This window comes from Macrobrachium rosenbergii, chromosome 45 (genome assembly GCF_040412425.1).
Source record: "Macrobrachium rosenbergii isolate ZJJX-2024 chromosome 45, ASM4041242v1, whole genome shotgun sequence".
NCBI classification, from domain to species: domain Eukaryota; kingdom Metazoa; phylum Arthropoda; class Malacostraca; order Decapoda; family Palaemonidae; genus Macrobrachium; species Macrobrachium rosenbergii.
Window position 1 is genome coordinate 16622707 of NC_089785.1, and position 20809 is coordinate 16643515.

The 20809-nt window shown below is 36.5% G+C and overlaps 1 protein-coding gene across 1 annotated transcript in view; it reads right to left on the minus strand.

Moving 5' to 3' along the window:
* LOC136829717 (uncharacterized) overlaps positions 1-20809 on the minus strand; it is a 210221-nt gene that overhangs the window by 110494 nt on the left and 78918 nt on the right. The gene's annotated exons all lie outside the window — the stretch shown is intronic.

The window sequence follows — 20809 nt, forward strand, 5'->3', positions numbered from 1 at the left end:
CGAAGAAAAACGCGGTTTCTTCAAACAAGCCTTTCACCATTTTGACGTCATATTTAATACACATTATCTGTATCAACTTTGTTAGACTTCAGTGTCATGTGCCTTTCGGATATTGTTCATTTATGCAGTCAGTATTACCAATATTCTGACAGAGGAAAAATTGATTGAAGCTACATTGCATGGTATAGGCTACACGGCAGCCATACTTCAACTGTATTCAGATTAGAAATAGCTGGTTTCTCTATTTGTAATCATTACCTCCAGGCAAACAGCTCCCTTAAGTGATCTGAAATAACCAGTTTAAAATAGTCATTCATCTTCAATGATGGTTTGATGCTTAGTAATGCAGTGCCTGTTCTAATGAGTGGCATATCTGCAGGCTGCAGTAACTACAGGCCAATTGCTATTCTCCCTGTGCTCTCCAAAGTTGCAGAAAAATCACTTTAAGCCACTGTATAAGTATGTGAAATTAAAAGGATTGTTATCTGATAGCCAAAAAGCATATAGGAAGCAGTTAGGTACCTGCGGTGCCCTTTTAGATTTGACATGCCATTTGCAAGAGAACCTTGATAACGGTGTTGAGTGTAGAGTAATTCAAATACATTTCAGTGCTGCTTTCGATTTAGTAAATCATAAGGCACTTATATATAAACTTCAGAATCTCGGAATGGGTGGATATGTTTTAAGATTGCTTCAAGATTTCTTTACAGGTAGGTAGCAGTGAGTTGCTATTGATGGGATCTTTAACAAACTAAGAACTGCTGTGTCTAAAATTACAGGGTAGTGTTCTTGGTTCACTGTTATTTTAGTGTATACAAGTGATATGGTTCTTGGCCTGGAAAATAAGATTGTTCAGTATGCCGACGATGCAACATTTGTGGGAGTAGCAAACTTTCCACCTATGAGAAATGAAACTGCCATTAGGCTCAAATGTGACAGGGAGCACATTAGTGAATGGTGTATTTGGCGCGGTATGAGGCTGAGCTCCAGTAACACAAAAACATCATTTATTTGCATTTTTCGTCCTGATTTTCCACCCCATCTTCCCCTTCAGGTGGTTGGGACTCTGCATCGAATTAAAGTGTCAGCAAATGCTGCATGGAAGTCGGGTATTGGATGCAAGGCCTCGTATATTTATCACAGTGATAAAATCAATGCAACCTGTTTTAGGTCATTTGTCCTTCTTTTACCAGGATACTGTTCCCAAGTGTGGATCTCTGCCTCTGTTTTAGATAGAGTGGTTAGTGGCAGTAGATTTCAATTTCCTAATATTAGTAGTTATGACCTGCACCATCGACGGACAGTCTCTTGTTTGTCAATTTTTCATAAGATGTATTTTAACAGACGTTCACATTCGTAATTGATCCCTGATCCTCTTTTCCTGCTGAGAGCAACCAAATTTGGTGAAAGGCAGCACCAAAATGCGGTAAAGGTGCCTCTTTGAAAAACATCTCGATTCCCGAGGTCCTTTATCAAACACACCGTTGGACTGGAATAGTCTCCCTCCGGATGTTGTGCAACTGGAACCTCAAAAGTTCAAGAGAGATGCAATGAATTACTACTCTAAAGAAATTTTCCTTGTATTTTATATGTTAATTACATTTTATTCTGTCCATTTATTAATCTGTTAATTTATTTTGCCTTGTCGAATAGCTGATCTCTAACGTCCTGTATTTCCTATTATCTTCTGTTACTTCTTTCAAATGAACACCTTAATATTCTTTGGAAGCTGAATTTCAAGTCAGTGGGCCCTGTGAGTTTGTTCCACACGAATGGGGTTCACCTTCTGAATAATAATAATAATAATAATAATAATAATAATAATAATAATAATAATAATAATAATAATTATAATAATAATAATAATAGTAAACATCATCATCATAACGATGACATTACTGAGAACCCTCCCTTGAATAAAGTCCTGCGGACTGTGGTGAAGAGAGTAAATGCCAAGGTAACTAAGTTTACGTGCATAAAGCCCGTGTAACATATTAGCATCTACATGAGTTATACAAATTGAAAATTATCAAAATGCTTGAAGAGCAATAGGAAAGCAAATGCTGCACAACCAGAATTGCATGCATGTACGCGCACAGATACACACGTGTAAATAAAATTATTTACCCGGTGGACAATCGACTGTAGTAGATCCCAATCCATCTAGACGAGTTATAAAAAAGGTCATGGGACTGTGAGATTCATCCCAAAAAGACATACAAAAAAATCAGAAAGCTAACACCACCCAGAGACACCCCTCTGGGGAGGGGAGCCATCTGTTACGAGAATAAATATTTGTGCATATCTAAATGAAGTGTTCTCGTAAACATACATATATGCATATACATATATATATATATACATATATATGTGTATATATATGTATATATATATATATATATATATATATATAGTAATGCACTTCTCGCATTTATGTATATTTATAAATTTGTATATAGTCATGCCCTTCTAGCATTTCGGCAAATGTTGTTAAAAAGTTATTACAGTAATCCTCCAATTATCTACAACAGCGTTAAGGCACTGCCGGATAAGGTCCAAATCTGGATAAGGTCAAATAAAACACCAGAGATGAAAAACGGCAACTCCATACCCTTACTCGACCTACGTTGTCAATACTGCATAACTGGTCACACCAAATAAGCTTTTAAGCAACAATCATCAAATTTTAAACTGAAAACTCTATGCACATGGCAATTAGCTAGCTTATTTTCCCATATCTGTAACAAAACAGACTGTAAACTACACACTGTGTGCGCTTCCTGAAGTGCTTGCAATGGCTGGACTTTTATTAAAAATTCGTCAAGAGGCTTACTAGTCCTTCATCTCCTCATCCTCTTTCCCCTACACCGACTTGACTGTGCCGTCGAGATCAGTCAGTATCTCTACCTCCTGGGAGACTTTCAGCAGTGAACTGGCCGGAAGAGGAGTAGAGGTGCCTAGAGGGTCATGGTTATCAATGTGGGGCAGCAACATCAGATTCTTGGCTAAAGGAATCCTACATATCAACGAAGGGTGCAGATGTGCTCCCCTGCATTTCTAAGCTGAACAACCGAGTTACCTACAGAAAGTGGATGGTAAAATGCTTGGGTGCATAGGGATTTGGGACTTGAAAAAGCTGTCAAGGTTACTCGGATGATACAGATGATGATTCTGCTCCACTATGATATTCTGCCAAATTTCTTGAACTTCCAAGTCCAAGTCCCTAGGGCAGTCGTTAGGGCTGGTGTTGGGGTTCTCCTCGATCTCAATAAATATATCAAAGTTCACATGTGCTTGTATGAAGGTAGTCATTGTGAGACAGACTCATCCCAGTTGTCACTGTCTTCTTCAGGGGCTTAGTTCTCATTAGCTCCCACCTTTGTCGTGGGTGGGTGTGTCCGACGGAACACTTGCTTGAGAAAGGTCTTAGTATTACTAGTCCATGAAGTCTGTTTTCAATGGTCCTTCTTACACAGATTCAAAGTCTTAGTTTTAGTAATTATGGAAGATTCTGGAATCTTTCTCCTGTATGGGTATTGATTTTTGAAAAACAGCTCAGCCCCACTCCAATTAACTGTATGACCAGTATTCCTGTTGTGTATGGAAATCCCTCAACTTTCTAATGTTCACCTTAATGATTTTATATGCTCTATTAATCTTTGTGAGATGGATCCATCAGTGTAAAATCTAGGAAGGTTTTTGGAAGGAAGGTTGGCTGAATTTTATGAGATACGACTGTAAGGAATGAAAGCAATGTGTATGTAAGAAAAAGAACGAGTAAACTAAATATCACTGATTATAAGTCATACAGAAAAGCCGAAGTATGTAACCCAGTGAATGTTGTAGGCAAGATTTTGGATGAGTATTAAAGAATTGAAAAAGTAATAGAAGTAGACAATATACTGGAAATGCTAGAGTGGAGAGAGGTGGAAGTGCAAGTCTTAGGAGGGATTTAAGATGGAGTGAAAGCCAGAATGGGTCAGATTAAATGTAAGTGCAATGGATTAGGGTTTACATCAGAAGTGAGTAGAGTGCAGAGAATGAGTGGGGTGTGTTGTAATTTTGGCCAGAGAGTTGGGTGTGTTGTAATTCTGGCTAGAACAGTCATTTTTCTAGAATATGCTAAGTTCCCAGACGCCAATATGTTGTAGGCCAGGCCTTTTAGTAGGTGTGAGATAGAGAATGGGGCAAATAGGACAAAATACATCAGTGGTGAATGGTAATGTAGGTCAGGGGAAACTGAGCTTGAAGAGGGTTAGAAGAGGTGACCCCTGTGGTCCAAAAGGAACACATGTCTTGAATGTAAGTAAAGGATTTGCGTGTAATGATTTGTGTTGGGCTAGAGATATGAAATTTTTAAGTATCAAAATTGAGTGTAGAGGGGTTGAAATGCGTGCTTTGATTGACACTGGATGTGGTGTGAACACAGTGTGTAGAAATGCTTTTGAAAGGTTATCCAAAATGTATGGACAGAATACATAAGATGGATTTGTGAAAGGGACTGGAGAGTTGTCTGTGCAAGACGTTATAAAATTTGAAGAGTCAGATGTGGTTACTGTAATGAGAATGGAAGGGATTGATTTTTATGATACAGACAGGGTGCATACGAAGCACAACGTGTTATTAGGGAATAACTTCCCAGAGACGAATGGTATGACATTGCATCCAACATGAGAAATAATTTAAGTGAGGTTGGGTGAGGAAACTAGACGCCAGTTGAATGGCAGGAGTGTAGGAGAGCCAGAGTAAAAATGCTGCATGAATTTACTATAGAAGATGTCAAACTACCCAGGCATAAGGAACGTTGAGGCATGATCATAACAATACTATCTTGCTTTTGCGAAATGTTTCTGATTTGATTCAAGACTGAGGACGGGCAATCCGCAAGCTAAGAACTGGGGCCAATCCTCTCGAATTACCTATTTTTAACCGTGTCTGTGCAGTAAACAAGTGTTTGTTAAAGTGCCGTTCAAAAAAATGTTTTTTCCAGGTAACTGATCTAATAACCAGCCGCTAGACTGAGAGTAATACTTTAGGATAAATCATTCAGGAATTTGATTTGTACAATTACATTGAAAGGTAAGATCCCGTCTTTTGCTATCTTCCCGGTGAAATCTCTCTCCATAATACTATTATTTGAGTCAGATTTTTACTTTTTGGCTTCTTTCGATCATTTTATAACTGAAAAACAGGCAGTCTCTAAAATCCTTTTACAAGTATAGGCAGAGGAAATTCCTTTATCGATCACAATGAACGAGCACCTATTATTTTAAATTTATGCTTAGCAGCTCATAGTAAACTGAGTTTCTATGGGTGGGAATATCCTGATCCTCGAATCGCTGGCAAATCATAACAACGGAATTACTACAATGAAAGTCCGACTCTTAAAAGAAGGCCGAGATTTGGGTTATTTGTACTGTTATAGAACCTGTGACAACTTTTATATTGTAAAACCTGGAAAATCATTGGAAAAGAGGATAGAACAACATAAAAAATTGTCTGAGATATGGAAAGTTGAACGGTGGAATTTTCGTGCGTGTTCGTAAAAGGAATCATACAGTCAGTTGGAAACAGCATAAAAGATCATGTACTCCAATAATATAGCGAAAAGAAACATTATTGAGGCCAGTTCTATACAAGCAAGCCTTCTAAACAATATGAATATCTGACAAGGTATGTATAAACTTGGTCCTTTAATTCCAAAATAAATTTGTAAATTTTACTGATTTTAAGAAATATAATTGACATATGACGAGGGAAAAAGGTGTGAGGCCACCAGCTCAGATATATAGACTTGTAAATACAGTACTGACTTCGGATGTTAACGAGTTTACTGTCTCTTTCTGTCATTATTCCTGTCTTGCGTAAATATTTGGTTTTCCAACTGTCCGTACGTTTTCCTGCACTGTCCCTCTAGCATAGATGCTGTAAATTTCTACCACTGTGTGTCAGTCGTCTTTATAGATGTCTTAAATATAAGAACGAAACTAGTTAGGATTTACACTAAGTTCCACTTTTCTTACGGTACTCCTGCATATATACATCACACGTCAGTGGGATATATATATATATATATATATATATATATATATATATATATATATATATATATATATATATATATATATATATATATATATATATATATATATATATATATATATATATATATATATATATATATATATTAACTATATATTGTTCTGTGCATTATATTATAAAAGGACCTCATATTAGATATATATATATATATATATATATATATATATATATATTATATACATATATATAATATATACATATGTATATAATATGCACGTATATATATAATTAAGAATCCAGGGTTTACAAGTACGGGAAATTCTTATCATGATTCTTAAGCAAATGTAAGCAGGACTGAAATATCTTCAACACAATTGATGCCTTGGCAGCCTTATAAGTAAAAGCAGAGCAAAGGATTAGATTCCCAGAAAGTTGGTTCATAACTCAGCAACTCTCTTGAATATCCGAGAATGATGATGAAATACTGTCAGGCATTGTCATATGTCGTTGGAATATTTATCCTTCTTTCCAAATATGGATGGAATATTTCAGCATTACTAACAACCTCAATGAGTGGGTTCGTTAAAGGAAGATGATTAAAATAATATTATGAAAGCAAAAAAAAAAAAAAAGGCCTTTCGCTTGACTCAAATCAAGAATTTAAAGAGAGAAAGAAATACGGCAGGGTTTGCGATAAATAAGTATTGATAAAAATCTCTTTCACCTTATACAGGTCAACTTGTAAATGTGATATGCCAGGGGCAGAAGATATAAATAAGTACAGTTTGTGCGTGAATTTTTAAAAATTATGCACCCATTGGACGTCAAGAAAGTTATTAATACCATATGACTGTACTTGATTAAGGTGGTTGAAGCACTATATTTCACAAAAAAAAAACTGTGTTCGTGACAATCTGAAATTAGTTTAGAATTTTCTTACACCTTATTGTCACGTTTTTATCTGTTGCGTCACTTAGAAACGAAAAATACATAATGCATCAATTGTCATTAGTATACCAATGCATCATGCCATAATATCATACAAATGCATAAATTATTCAGAAAAGTTTTGCTTTAATGGACAATCTCTCTCTCTCTCTCTCCATGATAAACCTGACCTGTGATTGCCAGGTCAGGGTTAAGCTCGGATCTAAATTTGTTGAAGTCTGACTCAGAGCATTAATCAATGGTAGGTTTTTGTATCTGGTTCGAAGTGAAGAAGTGTGATTGGTGCTTTGCAAGTTCATGGGCCATCTTGTTTCATAAAATACTACACTGACATTTATCATTGTATGTTAATGAGTTTTTCTGCGTCTCGAATATACAAACATATGCGATCGCATGCACGCGCACACACACACACATATTCACAAATACTGGGCCACAAATACAATTTAATATCGAATTAACTATCAAGTACACTCATAGAAATTATAACTGTGGCTAGTTTAGAAACCACGATAAACAGTGATTTTGACCAACTGGCTATTGATTTTAGGTTCTGAACTTTATATATATATATATATATATATATATATATATATATATATATATATATATATATATATATATATATATATATATATATATATATATATATATATATATATATATATATATATATATATATATATATATATATATATATATATATATATATATATATATATATATATATATATATATATATATATATATAAACATATAATACTATACAAACAGTAAACTACAAATGTTTAATATTCACTCAACCTCGGAATATCATACAACAAAGGTGTATGTTATTCTGAGACTGCGAATTTGATATTAAACGACATTTGCAGCTTACAGTTTGTGAATATGAAAAATTTCCCTGTGGAAAGTAAGACGGAATCAGAAAATACAGTAAAAAGAATGAAAGCGGTTGCAGCTATGGGCCGACGAGACGCTGCAAAGAACCTTAAATAATGCTTACAGTGTGCCGCGTGATGTGCACTGATGGTACTACTCCACTACGGGACACTGTCATTAATGGTCTTCCTTTTCTCAATCAACTTCCTCTTAGCCACCTTATCCGTCCTTTTGTAAGCATCTACATGATCTCTTCCGTCTTGCAGTCATACCACAAATAACCTTTCTGTTTCATTTTATTAAAATTTTTATTCCCTCATCCCACTACTTATATACTGGTTTTAGTGTCTCTTCTTTCCCTCCCACATCCAGAAACACATACTCTAATATCCTCCCAACGTATAATCTATCCCTCTTTTCTCCTCTTATGCTGCAACGTTTCACTTTTTCTCCTATGCTGACACTAATCTATCCCAGTTTCACATTTTCTCCTCAGTTGCTCTCTAATCTATTTTCTTTCCCATTTTCTCCTCATATGCTGCTCTCTAATCTATCCCAGTTTCACATTTTCTCCTCTCTATCTATCCCAGCTGCTCCTCTAATGCTGCTCTCTAATCCCAGTTTCCATTTTCTCCTCATCATCTCTAATCTATGTTTCACATTTTCTCCTCATATGCTGCTCTAATCTATCCCAGTTTCCCATTTTCTCTTTATGCTGCTCTAATCTCCCATTTTCTCCTCTGATGCTGCTCTCTAATCTATCCCAGTTTCCCATTTTCTCCTCATATATGCTGCTCTCTAATCTATCCCAGTTTCCCATTTTCTCCTCATATGCTGCTTTCTAATCTATCCCAGTTTCCCATTTTCTCCTCATATATGCTGCTCTCTAATCTATCCCAGTTTCACATTTTCTCCTCATATGCTGCTCTCTAATCTATCCCAGTTTCTTTTCTCTAATCTATCCCAGTTTCCCATTTTCTCCTCATATGCTGCTCTCTAATCTATCCCAGTTTCCCATTTTCTCCTCATATGCTGCTCTCTAATCTATCCCAGTTTCACATTTTCTCCTCATATGCTGCTCTCTAATCTATCCCAGTTTCACATTTTCTCCTCATATGCTGCTCTCTAATCTATCCCAGTTTCACATTTTCTCCTCATATGCTGTTCTCATTTCCTTCATCAAATCCACTTGTCATTATCACACTTGGATACACAGTCACCCCTTCTTAAACATTTAAACTCTAGCTCAAACTAAATAATAATCAGATGAAACTTGAGCCACTCCTTTACTCAACGTGATATTCACCAAACTCATAATCTACAACAATTTTTCACCCGCCATTTTCTCTTTCCAAACATACTTATGTCCCGTGTAGAAAGTATGGCTGCTGGGTATTCCATAACCCCAACAACACAACCTATTCTGCCTCGTAATGGGCATTTCCACCCAAAAGGGTCCACAATCCTCTACCAGGCGCTCATCAGTTTTGCGAGATATTTTCTGCAAGTTTCAAGTTTCGCCTAGCACTTATTAAGAGCAGTGATGCTTTTGGTGTATCGCTTGCGCGCTCTCTCTCTCTCTCTCTCTCTCTCTCTCTCTCTCGTTTCAAATAATACAAAAAATCTTTAGTTACAAACTCACCTCTGTGGAAGCAATACATAAACATAAAAACTATCCTACAACTATTTAAAAACTAATCGTTTAAAAATATCATTTACAGATTTTTTTTTATTAAGCACGACTGGACAATGTTTCGTTAAATCATTTTTTACAGAACATAATCTCTTTGGCATTTTTCCAGTTCGTTAGTGTGGGCACACATTTTTATTTAGAAATAGCATAAATATAACGTTAGAGCAGGGAATACGGCCATCAGTTTATATCTAAATATAAATGAGTGGGACCACACTCATCTTATATATATATATATATATATATATATATATATATATATATATATATATATATATATATATATATATATATATATATATATATATATATATATATATATATATATATATATATATATATATATATGTACATATATGCACACATAAAGGGATGGTGAGAATACACACAAACTGATAGAGAGAACCATAACATTTTCTCCCATAAATTCGTTGTTGTTTAGTTATCTGCCTGCCAAATATTGCTTTCAACAGACCTTTCTGTAAATTTTCTGTTACTGAAGCTGACAACATTCAGTTTTCCTGGAATGGATTGTCAAGTATCTTGAGGCAGAAGTAAAGACAGCCAATCATCGTGTCCCAAGTCTTCAAATATATTCCCTCCCCCGGTGACGTGCTATTTGTTTGCTACGCCATTCCACTGAAGTGAGCCGAGTCCAGAAGAGCCTCTGAGCCAGTCAGCTGAAGGAGGCAACGCCAGGCAGTCGGAACAGGTCGTCTTCCTGTTGTTTCTAAGGGAGTTGCTGACAAGATAATTACTCCATCTAAACTGGTAAGAAACTTAAATCTGAAGTTTCTGAGAAGTTTAAGGCAAATCTTATGGGTTTCTCACAAAAATTCCAAATGTTTTTATCCAAGTACAATAGCTCTGGGACAATCCGAGTGCTCTGTGGCTTGAGTGTGCTAATCTTCATAGACTGTTTGGCAAATTATCATCATTTCACGGGAGACATTAACTGTGACAGATTTACATTTGAAAATAATCAAATGAAAATTATTACCTTAGTTTCAACAATCTTATTGATTGATTATGAAATTTAGGCCTTGAATCTACAATGGCACATGTTGTCTTTGTTTTATCTCCTTTGGTAATAATTCCAGTCATGTTTCTGCTTCTCTTAATGCATTTTTTTTTCTGAAGTGTGAAAACTTTTCACGCAGAAGCGAGTGTCTGTTCATAAGTAGTAAATTCAGGATACTGTAAATCCAATAAGTTAAGTTCATGGCACGTCGTATATAAAGATGTCCATTTCCTAACAACGTATATCACATCTCTTCCCCGCAGTCGTAAAAATGTTGATATCGATGATTTAAGAAGCAGCCACTTTCATCCTGTTGAGCCGGCCCCCACCCATCCCCCCCTCAAAATCAAAACTTACAAAGGCCATGATTTAATATATGATTTTTTTTTAAATTATAGAGTTGACTCTGACTTATGAGTCCTTGCTTGAATTCAACCAATATTCTCCCAGATTTTACTTTTTTCATTTATTTTTCCTCTTAAAATAAGGAAAATGATATGAGGACTCGGTCAAGCCCTCTCCAAATGTAGCACACTTACCTCCCAGGAATTAATGCTTTCCACTTTATTTGTTCAACACGCCTCGTCGTTTTTATTCACTGTTATCTATCAGCATTCTTGGGCTCTGCCTTTATCGTTACCTAAATACCAAAGAAACTTGCTATACTGAATATATCAAAATCAGCGACATTTTAGCTATTGACCTGATCAGTCAAAACTGACCAGAAAATCTAACTTTCCCGATTTGATCATAATAAGAAAAGTGTTTCACGAGTTTCACCGAATTCTAAGTGGCATATATTATGAAAGCGGGTAATCTAGTTTCTCTTAGAAAGCTATCTAAAAAAAGAAATTGCAAGCACAGGTTTTGTTTGTTCTGTGAAGGCACGAAATGAGCGAATTAGATGTGTGGGTCAAAATTTTGCATTTTGAACTATGAGGTTTTTTCTTTTAGTTTTTACACTAAGAGAGACGATAAGAGAATGAAAAGACTATGTTGGAATCTCACCTGGCTCGGTTCGAATCCTGCTATCTGGCTCTCCCTCTTGTCCTAGGGGGCTGTCTCTATTAACAGGAAAAGTCTTGATTTTATTAGTTAAATTCTAGCTTTTTAAAAATTTTGGGTTAACTGAAAATTATGGAATTTCTCACGAAGCTTCTTTAAATGTGTGTGTCCAGAACTTATTCTTTTTCTATTAGGCGGTGGACATTCACACAAAAAATGTTCATCTGTTAATGTTCCTCTACATTTCCTACATAAAAGAATCGGACCATGTGGGTTATTCATCAAACATCCATGGGTCGAACGTGACTGACGAATTCCAAGACGAGTCAGAATTACTTGTGAGAGTCTTCTTTGTGATGTGATGAATTCCATATTCTAAAACTGGGCTTGATCTGGTTTAATGTTACTATCAGGCTCATTATGTGATTAAATATCTCTAAACCCATTGTAATCCCTAACTGGAATACCAAAGTGTGGTCTCGTCATAGTAGTTGCAGCTTTGGGTATTTTATTGGCTTTCTCATTTCCTATAACGTCTACGTGGTCAGGAATGCTGAAAATTACAAATTTCTGTGATGGTGTATTTTTAATAATTTTAATGACTGTTCCTATTGCACATATTTCTGCTAGGAAAACAGAAGCATTATTAAGCAAGGAAAATGTGTTCCTCCGAGTGGTATGGCTGCAAATCTCAAGCCTGATGAAGTTTTGGACCCATCTGTGTATATTACATAGTATGAACATTTTTGTTCCGCTGTTTATTGTTTAGGATGCTCTGGGTTATATGTATAGTTTTTATGTAAATATCTATAGTGTGTGCAAGTTCGCACATTATGCACAGTGCACGAAGGAGGTGGTTCTATTGTTGTAGGAATCTATTATTTGTTGACTCGAAGTGTACTGGCTATAACTGAGAAATGAGTGATTATTTATAAATAGATCTCTTTGATCAAAAAGTTTTTGTGAATCACTTGCCCAATATTGCTAAGTTATGATGAAGACTTAGGGGTGGTTCACCACTTCCAACTCGGATAGAAGAGGCCGGGGAGGATTTAAAAGCTCCAGTGCATAATCTAAGTCCCTTACGATGACCTGAATTCAGATTTTTCAAAGTTGTATCTGAGGCTGGACTGTATAACTGACATCCGTAGTCTAAGATAGAATTGACAGTCACTTTATACGGTAATGTCAAGGTAACCTGTTAGTACCACAGTTTGCGTGGGATAATGTTTTCTATCAAATTTAATGAACTTGGCTTTTATATAGATTATGTGGCTCTCCGACTTACGTGTGTCAAATTTTGTTGTTTGACTAATGGGTCTGTGATGATCTCGAATCTTCAGGTCAATATCTTCAAGTTGTCCATTTTACATTTCAACAAAAGATAGTTGTTCTGTACAATTGGAAACCTACTGATGAGGCCCATGTGTCTACCTTTATCATAGCATCATCTATCACACGTTCAGCTTGTCTTGTGTTAGACTTTGTATAGAACACAGAAGAATCGTCCGTGCAAATTTTATGTTTGATTCCAGATAGTTATTGACTACTGACGTCAATGATTGCTAGGGTAAAGAGGGTGCTGCTAAGAACACCTCCCTGTGGAATTCGTTTTCAAGAGGGAAGATTTTGAATGAATATCACCTACTAGGACCTGAAAGCTATGGACTGTCAGAAGTTTGAGACAGACTTAGAATGTTTTCAGTAAAAACTGGCGAGTGATCCCATATTATATTTTTGTAAAGTGTTTTTAAAATTCCGTATTTCCGTGTGGTGCCCTGGGCTTTCTGTGTATCAAAGAAAATATGAGGTTTTGGTTAATTTCATCAACGTCTATTTGTGATAGCACGTACAGCATATGGGTTTATGTCTTTACTGCTAAATTCTTTTTGTCTGGTACTTTCTTTTTTTCATCACTATTCTAATATTTTATCTCAAGTTTCTCAGTTTTATTTGTAATATGATTAATTTCATTTTGGTTACTCTTTGAGCTATGGCCTCAAACAGAGGTCTTTTGCTGGCTCATTAAACCTCTTACTTTCAGATCAGTTCTCTATTTTTCATAAAAATTTCAGTTTACAATGAGAGATCTTGTCCTTCATTTTTTTTTTACTTTTAAATGATTCTTTATTTTAACTGCTTCGATTACTATAGATTTCACAGACTTTTTCATTATTTTATTTTGTTTAAGAGTTCAATACATTTTTTTTTTCAAGTGGTTCATCTTCATTATTGGGTAATATGATTGTTCCCTGAACACTAATCAATGTATCATGTTTCGTTTACTTATACTTTTTAGTTATCTATACATCGTATTGCATGATAACTGAGTGGTTATCAAAAATCACTCTGAGAGTTATTAACCAATCTTGATGTGTTTTACTTTTCTTTACATTAACAGTTATTACAGCTGGATGTCTAACAAGTAATTCTCAAGTCTTAGCGATGACTATATTGGGTATTCACTTTCTGCTATTAAGAACCATGACCAATTCAGGTTTCCACACAGATAATTAAAATGAGTCAAGGAATTTAGTTTTTTTTTTTTCCCTCAAAATGTTTCATATTATTTCTGTTTCTTTATTTTTTACCTCCCTGAAAGAATCCAAATGAGGAATTAAAGGTGCACTAGAGGTTGAAGGTTGTAGTTCATATTCATGTTAAGGAAAATATCAAATACATTCTGGTCTGGGAAATCCGCCAGAATATGCACCTTACCCTCAGTGTCTTTAGGGTCGTCAGTCCGTGGTGGTCGGTCCTAGAACTGAAGGGGTAAGGTCTGATATATAAAGTTTCTCCTCGCTTGACAACTTAAGCAATTCAGTTTTAGAAAAGGAGACATGCTATCTATCTCCCAATCCATCAAAGTTTCGGGAGCAGAGTTTCCCATAATGCAAATCATCCCAGTCTCTTCACCGTAAAGTCTGTTTTGAAATCTGCCTGACTATTCAATTTACCCTCAGTGCCTCAAGAGGCGTCAGCTCCTCGAGATCGGACACAGCGCTGACGGCAAAGTTTGATACAAAGTTTTCTGATGATAACAAATCAGTATCGAACTTTCAAACTTAAAAAAAAAAACACAAATTAAAGAACAACTACTTTCCAGAGATCCATATACAGTTTTGGAGCGTCATACTCCCTCTTCAGTAAGGAGACTCAAAAACACAATTACAGTTCGTTATGAACTGTAGTTGGGTTCAAGTGTCTGTCTCTACACTGAAGGGGAGGCACGAAACCCCAGAACGGTATGTGGATTTCTAAAATTTATTCGTTCTCCAATTTGTGATTTATCAAGTTTCCATCACCTGGCTAAGTTAGGTACTTAAGTTTTGCAGCTGGAGAGGCATGCCGTACATCGCCACCTCATTCAAGGCTTCAAGAACAGGAGTTTCAATAATGCAAATTTTCTTAGAATCTTCATCATGAATTATGTTTTGATAGAGGGAAAGAAAAATTTAACTGTTACGAAGAGGAATACAAGTAAAAATTGCGCCGAAGTTTCTTCGGCCCAATCGAGTTTTCTGTACAACATATATTGCTGTACGAAACTCTCAGCCACGGCCCGGTGGTGGCCTATATCTTTGGCACCTATAGCAGTGCCAGACGCACGATCACACCTAACTTTAACCTTAAATAAAAGAAAAACTACTGAGGCTAGAGGGCTGCAATTTGGGATGTTTGATGATTGGAAGGTGGATGATCACAATGCCAATTTAGACCCCTCTACCTTGATCGACTATTAATTTCAACTCCAGTGTGATATATGTACGCTGTTTAGCATGTAATCTATGTACAGGTAATCAGCTATATGAATAAACTTTTGAAATGCACACAGGCTCATGATAATGATTATTATTATCGTTGTTATTACTTCATACTGAACCAGGTTATCATGGCTTGTAATGGGAGAGGAGGAGGTGTTTCACCCACAAGGGAATTTGGATGGTCTCTTCTTCCCTTCATCCTGACGCGGAGGATCGCTGTCGTCTTAATGATGCTTCTTCTTCTTCCCAAAATCGCCTGGGCCAAACGCCCGGTTGCTTTCGAGATCGGAAGAACTCTTCCACAGCACCTCATTACCCTCAAGGAGAAGGAAGTCTCGTCATCATGTAAGTTGACATTCAGACGCCCGTTAATTAAGCCGATTCTATGTGGAGCTTTCCGAAGACGTAACGATTTCACAGACAGAAAATAAATGATATAGGAAGTCCTTTGTTTCTGAGAATTATTTGCCTCTCAGATGGTAAAGTAACCCTTCCGGTATCTATGTATTAAATTTACTCTATAATTAATAAAATTATTAAAATGATAACTACGAAACACAAACCGAACTCAGACATTTTTTTTCTGCACTGACAACCACTGGTTCTGTATGGATTTTCAGAAAGAAAATCGGTCCGTCATCCGCAGCTCTTCCATAACTGTAAATAAGATTTACGTTTCTCTTGATGATCTTAGTTTTTAGATTGTTTTACCTGACTAAAGCAAAATATCCCACAGAGTATTCCATAATACCATCTGGCTCAAGCAGAAAGAATTTGCCTAAACGAAATAATTTATCATTTCTATTTCAGAGCTTTTAACGTCAGTCAATTAATATATACCGGTAATAATATATATATATATATATATATATATATATATATATATATATATATATATACATACATATATATATACACATTACATATATATATAATAAAATTATATATATTTATATATATATATATATATATATATATATATATATATATATATATTACATATATATATATATATATATATATATATATATATATATATATATATATATATATATATATATATATATATATATATATATATATTACGCCCTATTAACAAGGTCAGGTACGGTCTTAACCTCCTTCCACATCTGTTTTAAGAACAATGTCATATCATCATATACCTCAAAGATTCTCCGGTAGCAATGGCCAGTACTGGGTCAGCACATTCTCCTCTCTCTCTCTCTCTCTCTCTCTCTCTCTCTCTCTCTCTCTCTCTCTCTCTCTCTCTCTCTCTCTCGTCATCCAAGTCACTATCTGAACTAAGGAAGAACAGCAAACACATGACTACCAAAAAATATAATTTATTCAGTAATCTAACATGGCGAGTGGTTTGAAATGAAATAAAAATGAAATGGGAATATCTACGTCCCAGAATTGGTACCCTCAAAATAACCAAGTAAGATATCATGGTACTATCAACTTCCACTAAATGAGTCTCAACAACATAAAGTTAAAATAAGTCAGCATGACCGAAGTCATGATAAGTCACATTCTCCTCCATTTATATTGGCCTCTATTCACGATACATCTGAAGAAACAAATGAAAAACACAGCTTTAAAAAAAATAAGCACAGAGAAAAATAAATGTGGGATGTTTTCCCACGTTACCAACCCCAAAGGAAATGTACATGATTAAACATGGTAAAATCATCAATAAAAATCAAAGAGACATAGCAGATAAAAATAAATCAGTATGTGTTAAATTTAATTAAACCCATTTAGGTTTTCTTGAACATAAAGTTCCAGCTCACCTCACAGGCAGTACTCAAAAGTCCTCCAACTAAGCGGATCCTGTCACAAAGTCATCTGAGCCCCCAATGTTTAGCCTGTTTTCAAAATGGAATATGCACACTTCACATGGCATGCCCATCAGAGCATGCTCACGCACAAACCTTATGACTTCTGGCTGCATAGCCAGCGCATCGCCCACAGTACAATGCCCCCTTGTCTCTGTGAGAAGCCATACTGACGCTAGGCCTTCGTCAGCACTGACTTGCTGAATACCTAGGCACTGTTTCCATTTACCTTTGCCCAGAACATCTCCAAGCAAACTGCTTAACCGCCCAAAAAAAGACCAACAATATATATAATATATATTGTGGAGCATCACTATATTGTGATCGAAAATAATGATTAAAAAGCCACAATAATATAATTGATAAATTGTATATTTTAAGACACAAAAATATACATATATTTTTGTGTCTTAAAATATACAAATCAATTATACAATTTATCAATTATATTATTGTGGCTTTTTAATCATTATAATATATATCTGTATACTTAAGCATTTCATATATATATATATATATATATATATATATATATATATATATATATATATATATATATATATATATATATATATATATATATATTACACACACATGCACATGTCATTTGCTATTAATCCCCCATCTGGACTTTGGCTTTCACACATGATCATCTTCTCTACACATAACATGATCAAACCCCATAAACTATCACTGGTCTGACTACAGTTTTTTAAAACTTTCCCTTAACTTTTGCACTAGTCCTCCTGTCGCACAATATCCCTGACGATCTTCTACAGTTTATCCAAGCACCTTGTATTCTGCAGTTGATTTCACAGTCCATATCTCCACTGTCAGTCACGTTCGATCCTAGATATTTGCAAGTTTTGACTCTCATGATGTCATTCTCACCCAATTTCACTGTTCCCTGTTTTCCTTCACTTCCCATCAACAGATACTTAATCTTAATCCTAATTATCTTCAGACCTCAATCTTCAAGTGCCTCTTTCAACCTTTCTATCTTCAGCTCAACTCTTTCTCTAGTCCTGCCTATCAACACTATGTTATCAGCGAATAAAGCACTCCAGTGGACCACCTCTCTGACATCTGATGTTATAACATCCATCACAAAGTCGTAGATGTAGGGGCTGAGAGTTGATCCTTGATGGAGACCAACCCTCAGTTTGAACTTTTTTGTAGCCCCAACAAAGCTTCTTACTTGTGCGTCTGCTTCTACCTACATATGTTGTACCACCTTAACATATTTTTCATAAACACCCTCCACCCTCAAACACTTCCATGCTTCTTGCCTTGCTACACGGTCATAAGCTTTTTCTAAGTCAATAAATCCCAAGTGAAGTTCTTTCTGTCTTTATCCATAGTTCATCTTAGAGCAAATACAGCAACCACTGTACCCATCCCTAGCATGACCCAGAACTGTTTCTCATTTATTGTGATTTCTCTCCTTTCTTCAATAATTCTTTCATAGACCATTGTACAGGATATCAGTTTTATCCCTTGGTAATTACAAGTATCGTTTGTCATCCTTTCCTTTAAATATTAGGACTATTAGGCTGTTTCTCCAGCTATGTGCTATTCATTTGTGATGGCAGATCTTACACATTAGGTCCCACAACATATCTACACCTTTCCATCCTAATATCAATTCCTTCTTATCCCAAACATTTCCATACTTCAGTTGGTGTACCATCAGATCCTACTGCTTTTCCTCTCTTCAATTTGTCTAGTGCCTGCTTTACTTCTCAAAAAACTGGCCTGTGTTTGGATGAGCAGGCGCACTGTCTGTGAAAAGCAAAGCCTTCACTTGATGTCTAGCAATGCCAAGGTCCTGTGTCTGATGATGAATAATCTCCTTATAAAAAGTTATTAAGGAACCAATCGGAAATAATCTGGGTGGTGAAAAAGCCTTCACCAAATTATACCAAATCATTGGGAGCCTATCCATCAAACCACACATGACACATGGTTGCTTTACATGTTCAACTACCACTGGCTTGCAATGATATCCACCAGTAGCATTTGCACATAAAGCAGAAATATGTTGCTTGGAAAGTTTTCTTGGAAAGTTTACACCCAAGTAAATTATTTTCCATCTCATCAGCCACGGTTTAGTGGGTAGGGAGCAATAGAATAGACCAGTTTCATCAGCATCATCTGGCAAAATTCCTTTATTTCCTTCTCGGATGCATCCAAAGCTGCAGCATGAGTTTTCTTGTTAGGCATGAGTTTTCTTGTTAGAAAGTTCATGTAAAATATTGAACTGAAACAGCCAACCTTCAGACGCTTTACGCAAGCCTGCAAGCTTCTTAGCTGTAGTCTTCAATTCAACACTGCATATGTTCACACCAGCAGCCCTTTGTTGACAAAGCTACACCAAGGTCGACTCCTCAATGTCCTTGTGGGCTTGACTCCTGGCCGTCTTCTTACCAAAGTCCGTTGCACACTTCTTCAGCTTGTGCTGGGAAGCTTGATATCATGCAAAGTTGACCAGGCAGTGTAGTACTCCTACGTGGTATGTGACCTGGACCAACCTTGTTCCATCCTCCCAACGATTTTGATTATTTAATAAATTTATTACGCCCAAAGACGTCAAACAAAGTTACATATTAGCAGTTGCTGGGGGCTCCTTATTGAGCTCTAAAGGGGCTTGCTACGTCCTGTGGATGTTTCTTGAAGGGAGGAAGGAAACACCATGTAGAAGCAAGTAGGTTCATTGCTGAGTAGTATATACAAGCAGACGAGACGGAGAGACATACGTCTCGGAAGAGGACAGGACGATACACTGAGATGCAATGGCCAGAGGCGGAAAATACAATGTTGCCATGTCCTCGGTCATTGCCATATTCATAACATAATATTGTAATACAAATCATAGTACATGGGAGGTGTATTTATTATACATTAGACGCCAGTAATATTCATAATAGGATTACATCATAATGTAATGGATATAAGCATCACAAAGTAAAATAATAGTGAATGTGCAGGCTTACATTTCATTTATCTACACCTCCCTCCCCCTCACGCTCTTAGTTCCATCTAGAGCGGGCTCTTTCCACTAAGCCTTTGATATCAGCGTGGGACAATTGGAGGGTTAGATACTAAGGACTTTTCTGTGTCCGTGCAAGGGGCCACAGGGATGTGGGAAGAGGGTCATCACCAGGGGCTGGCACTGAACGAAAAGCGGCGATTACGCCACCAAACTCGGCCACTGGGAAGACGCACCTCATAGTCCCTTGATCTGCCACAGCTCATAATAACGCCAACCTTGTCCCAGCGGTGGGAAGTCGGATCCTGGATCCTTACTGTTTGGCCAATGTTCAACCTGGGAAGTGGGCGAGCATGCTGATCATACTGTAGCTTCACTTGTTCAGCCCGGGTGGCTGCACGACGGTCACAGTCCTCAGATTTGGCCTGCCACTCTTCTGAGAAAGACTGTGGATGAGCAGGTACACAAGTACGGAGTGGATGGCCATACAAGATTTGTGCTGGAGAGCGGCCTGTGATGTTGGGGGTGTTACGCAGTTCCAAGAGGCCGCGGTCAAACTCCTCACAGTCTATATTGCCAGAAGGTGCTGTCTTGAGGATCAGGTGCTTAATGGATTTCACGGCAGCT